The 6,000-nt window shown below is 41.3% G+C and overlaps 1 protein-coding gene across 4 annotated transcripts in view; it reads right to left on the bottom strand.

Annotated features, from left to right (window-relative positions):
- Positions 1-5,019, bottom strand: part of fam110b (family with sequence similarity 110 member B) — a 29,677-nt gene extending 24,658 nt beyond the window's left edge. For all 4 annotated transcript variants that reach the window (XR_008569575.1, XM_054767883.1, XM_054767881.1 and 1 more), the window contains exon 1: positions 4,903-5,019. The gene's annotated coding sequence lies outside the window, so the exon portion shown is untranslated. The remainder of the gene's footprint in view (positions 1-4,902) is intronic.
- Between the last annotated feature and the right edge of the window lie 981 nt (positions 5,020-6,000).

Genomic DNA, 6,000 nt, shown 5'->3' on the forward strand with positions numbered 1-6,000 from the left:
AAATATTCTATAATAATAAAATAAAATCCACAAATTACCTGCTAGGGTTGCTAACTTTTGCAAAACTAAATAAGGGACACTTTGTTGGTAGGACCAACCAACACGCCTGTTTTCTGGGTGGGAGGGGTGGGGGTGGGGGTGGGTGGGTGGGTGGGGGGGGGGGGGTTGCCTGTAATTGTAAAATTTGATGTCTGTTTTAGAGTAACTCTATTACATGGGAAACTAATTGCTCAATAATATATTTTTTGGTTGAAAATAACACAATTAATAGAATAAAATAACGTTTTAAATATCTTTCTCATAGAAATATGTCCTGTTTAAACAGGACAGTATAAAACAATATAAATTGAGTGTCTGGGTTTGTGATGGCGCAGGTGTATCCAACTTCAATCACTATTAAAGCTACTTTGACAAAAAGACAGAAAAAGAAAGGCGACGTGAGGTATTTGTGTTTTATGTGAGTGTCAACATTTCAATTGTACTTTATTTACGAAGCACATCTCCCCTCAGACGGTGTGCTCATTGTCTTTATGCTATTTTGTGGTCATTTGTCATTAAATGCAGGCATAATGTCTGAATTGAAGAGTTATTAAAATACTAAGAGTTTTAAGCAAATATCCTTTGGTGAGCTACTCAACATCAGAGTGGACAGAGCAAGAGCAGTGAGCAAGGTTGTTAAGTGACACTTAAAAAAAGTAAGTTAGCGCGTACTCATGAATGTGACAGCCATCCTCGCTTCCCTGTGGGCCAAAAAGGAGCTCTGAACAAACAGCAGTGTTTGTTTGTTTTAAAGACAAAATGTCACCGTAGCAAAAAAAAAAAAAAAAAAAGAAAAGAAAAAAAAAAGTCACAATTGGAGTCCGTGAGCCAGAGACTAGGCGGATAACTCTAGCTAGCTAGCTACCGCCAGAGAGACAGAAGAAAGTGAGCGCTTAGCCTGTGACAATCCGTTGTCAATTGACTCCACATTTTACAGACTATTTTTCATTCTCACAATAATGAGGGACAAAGTGTGTCCCTTGTCAACGAGCGTACCTTTATTTGGTCGCACATACATGAGGAGATGAAAAATGTACTGTGTCTCATATTTTAGTCTGAAAATGCAACCATTGAGTCGCAGTCTGGAGCGCTGCAAAGACACAAGGGGTTTGACACATTCAAATGGAAGCGTCAAAACCATATTTTAATTGGCTGTCGTCATCATTTCAGTTTGTTTCATCATTATCATTATTATAGTAGTAGTCCGTGTATTTTTTTCGGCATTCCCAGTAAGAAAGCTTGTTAACTTCATTTTTGAACCAAACACAAACAGTGAGTGGTTTGGTATATGACAGTGTGGACCTTGTCTATGCTATTTTCTGGTCATTTGTCATTACATAAAAAGGCATGAAGTCTAAATTCAACAGTTACAATAAAAAACTAAGAGTTGAAGAAAACATTCTTTAACCCTTTGTGAGCTCCTCAAAATCAGCTAGTGAGACAGGAGACCCCTGTCATGCTGTCATAATATCACCATCATAAGGCTGGACACACTATGTGTTTATGTCTAATAAACATCCACACACAAATACTGTTTTGAGGACAAGACATAATTAGTATAATAACAACAAGAGAGTAAAGTTGTTCAGTGGCACTTAAAAAGGTAGTACGTACCCATGAACGTGATATCCACTTCCCCATGGGACAAAAACGAGCTCCAAACTAACCACATTGCTTGTTTGTTTTAAAATCAAAATGTCACTGTGGTAAAAAGTCACATTTGGAGTCCGAAGACCAGAAGCAAGTAACTCTACATAGCTATCTATCACGCTTGGAAGGACCCAAATGGACGGACACTGACTGGAGAGGAACTTTGTTTTGCTGTGTGTGTTCTTTTTCTAATACAAAGTACAGCCACTGACCGCGAGGCAAAGCCTGTAAACAAAGATGCAAGAATATTTGAAAAGCAATAGGTTTGGTAAGAAGTGGTCAAACAGGCTGGCATCGATTGGTGTAGCCTGTGTTAAGCTCAATACGAGACGCATCATTTTGTTGGCAACCCGACGTGACACAGCAGACATGTAGGATTTGCTGCCGTGCACTGATCGTTTTTTGTGATTGGCTTTGAAAGGCGTTTATCGGCATACGCTGATCACGTGTGTATTTACGGAAATCGGCCAATGTTGATCGGTGGCCGATCGATCAGTGCATCCCTACTTAACATCTTAACAGTATTTTGCCTAAAATACAAAGATTATAGGACTTCTTTCATGGATGACGAAGGAAATTTAAAAATATTCACAACTGAAAGGCTGAAATCAGAGGATATTGACATAAAAAAAAGGATTACTCAAATACCAATATAGTTTGTAACATTCGTGATTCTACAAATTTACAGATTTTTGGGCAAAAAAATATTTTCTATATACCAGAGTTGAAAATAAAAAAAAATCAAACATAGACACTATTATAGCTGTATCAATTACTCAGTTTTTCTCCATTTCCGGGTGGTCCTGTAACCCCGCAAAAAGTGAGGATCTACAGTAGAATGTTCACCTTACAAAAATTGTATATTTTCAAAGAAAGCAAAAACAAGTCTTAGCCTTGTTTTTCCAACTTGTGTTGTCATATGACCTATGACCACCGCTGATTGCAGGTCAAGTCGCGCTCAGATTGGCAGAGGCGTGTCCGTCTCGAGCTGTAGTCAAGCTACTGCTGCGTTCCAAACACAATAAAAGCAGTATGACCCGTTAAGCTTTTTAACATAGCCCGGCCAACTTTTCCGTAGTTTTTTTTTTTTTTTTTTTACTTTAATACCTAAGTTGCAGCCAGCAATAGTTTTTGCATTGCTATTTTTAAAAGACTGGAAGCCTCGAACTACCTAAATAACTCCAATGTTTTCTGAATCTCGTGCCTCTGCATGTGTCATTACAGTAATCGACGCTAACCGAGGAGACAAGGCTTTGATATGGCGCAAACACGCTCCATCTCGTGGGCAGCTGCCGACCTTAGTAGTTGCCACACTTTCTCCAAGAATTACAACTACAACACAGCTACACCTGCACGCAAACATTACTGAATTGACTGGAAATCATCCGCCAGAGAAGAACCAGAAAGCGAGCCAAGGAGAAATGGGTCAGCGACATTATCAATGTGGGTCACAAGTAGACGACTTGTCCCCAAAGACTGCATGCAATGCGGCAGACTGGTGTTAATGTGGCGTGAACAGAAACCACCCTGATTTGCACTGAGGCTGGTAGCTCACCCAGGTTTAGCAGCCTTGGCGGTGCAGTCAGTACCAGGTATCACTATTGAGATATGCTTTCTGAATACCTTTTCACCTAGAAAGTCACTCACCCTTGTAAAGATGTGATATATGCATATTACTAGGGCTGCAACTAATCATTATTTTCTTTGACGATTAGTTTTTAAGTTTGCTGTTTCGACCAGGGATGCTTACACTTTTTCAGCCTGCAAGCTACTTTTAAAATGACAAAGTCCCAAAGATCTGCCTCCTACCGCCAATACAAAAAATATATATTTACTGTCTTTATAAGTATGAGTATTTCTTTACAATGTACATGTATATTGGGGTGCAGGTACTGTAGGTAGGTAGGTAGACAGGCCGGAAGCGTGTTGTGTGGGTTGAGAAGGTCCCTTGACTGTTGTGAACAAGGCACACTATGCAAGTAAATAAACTTGCCTAGCCATAGCTCCCGTCCTTTGTTTACACCGAACTTCCACATCAGCGAGCATCCTGAAACCCTGGGTTACATTGGCATGAAACATACACCATTTATTGTTAGACTTCCCTGATTCTGACTGGAGGAAGTCCGAGGTAGCGGAATGTGTGAACATCCATCATATTGATGGTGCACCCTCCTATCATTGTGTTGCAAATGTTGCACTGAGCCAACCGCTCTTTTTTATGAAGTTAAGCCAAACTTTTTAGCTACAGCTTCTTGGCTGGTGCTCGCCAGCCTCTTCTTCGTTTGTGTTTGCGGGTATTTCTTCCAGTGGGCGAAGTGAGCATCAAAACTAGGAATCAAAATAAAACATTTGAGCGATCCCGGAATAATCGAAATGTTAGTCCCAGTTCCCATGGATGGTCAAGACTGGATGTCCAACCCTATATATAATATATATTTTAATCACTGATAGAGTGAAACATCAGCATAGCCGTTGAATTTTTTTGGAGGTGCACGTCAAGTTCCGCTGGAGAGTTTGGAGTGTGAGGAGCCAGCTGGCGTCGTTTTCGCCTTGACGCAGTAGACTTTTTGACATTTTTCACAATTGGCTTGTCAGAAAAAACAAATATACTGAGTCCCCGGCTTCACATACATTCCAACCCCTGACAATTAATCTGATTAATTTGTATTGAAGTCACAAAGAAAAAGACATCGCCATTGGATGTGTGTCCTGTAAACGACAGTACTCTGCATGTAAACGTAGTTGTCTCTACCTTGGTACCCGCATAATGAAACCGGAAGCTTCCTCTGACGTGTGCTGGGGTGTACACTGGTTGGCGGCCATTGGCAGCTGATACACAGCTGAGAAACATCAACTACACAATCGATGCGTGCAGCAACAATGCAAAACCCCCACCGACATCACAGCACCATCATGGATGCAAGCTAGCTGTGTGTCGCCAGGGCACACACACACACAGGCCTCTCAGTACGCATTCACCTCTTAAAATGCGTCTTTCCAACACAAATATACCAAAATGCCCAAAATTAATGAGCCGTTGTCGATGTGACAGCTAGCGAACAATAGCTTTGTTTTCGACATGACAGCAAAGTAAGAACAGATTCGTGACTTCAAAGCGTTAGTCGTCAACGTTGACGTTTCCGTCGTGACACTGAATGCCCGCAGCCTGGTGTAGGTAAGTCTGGCGTAAGACACGAAGTTAACGGTTCTTACCTTGATGCTTAGTTCGGGAAAACAAAGGACGCTGCGGTGGTTGCCATCCGCTACGTCGGTGAGTATGTTCGCCCTGACAGCATCCTGTTCCCAGCCAGCAGCAATATTGTCAAGTCACCCAGTAGTAACATCCACAGTTCCGCTCCCGTCTTTCATAATAAAATTCCAAAAACGTATGCCAATGATTTGCTCGAACCCACCCTGTTTAGGTTTGTGTTTTGGTGTTTTAGTTAACCAATAATAAATACGTCACATTCTAGGTGATGTAATCATTTGCGAAAACGGGAGATAAACAAACAATCGCCACGTCAGAATTTCAGCACAAATGACTGTGTGTGACGTTCGTTTATCGTGCTTTTCCTGTGAAAGTAACATCCCTTTTTGATTCTAACGAACGTACGTTTTGTGAAGCTGCCGGCCATGTCTGCATCAGACAGTCACACTGCTGATGCAAGCTAAATGTTTCAGTTGTAGAGTGTTCCCTCATTTATCGCTTGGGATAGGTTCGCAAAATAGTCCACAAAAAGTGAAATCCGCGAAGTAGCCAACTAAATATTTTTCCAATTATTGTATATATTTTATGGCCGTAAACCCCCTCACCGTAAACTTTATATACTTTTCTCAGACAGACATTAACATTTCCTCACATTTCTCTGTTGTTTAAACACTCTCAAAGTTCAAATTTTGTTGGAATTTTAATGATCAACCTACAAGGTTGAACACAAGAAATTAAGTGACTCACACTCAGCGTGTGAGTGCCTCACCTCTGACTGTGCCCATTCCTGGCGATGTTTGGCTGTAGCGTTTTTCTATCCTTGTTAAAACATATTGTTCCTGTAGTAGTATTTTATTCCTCCTTGTCGTCCTCCATGAACCGAAGATTCATTTACAGCAGGGGTCGTCAACCCGTCGATCATGAGCTATTAGTCAATCTTTGGGAGTTTGCCGAGTTTGTCGATCTCAAGAATATTCTAAAAAGAATTCTTATCACAACAGTTCCCTTACCTCCCGGAAAGCGACCAACAGGCACGCATTTTGTCCACTGAACACGCCCGTACGCCTCGCCGCTATCCAGGCAGCAACCCGCAAGCCCCAGCA

This window comes from Dunckerocampus dactyliophorus, chromosome 2, assembly GCF_027744805.1.
Source record: "Dunckerocampus dactyliophorus isolate RoL2022-P2 chromosome 2, RoL_Ddac_1.1, whole genome shotgun sequence".
Taxonomy (NCBI): Eukaryota; Metazoa; Chordata; class Actinopteri; order Syngnathiformes; family Syngnathidae; genus Dunckerocampus; species Dunckerocampus dactyliophorus.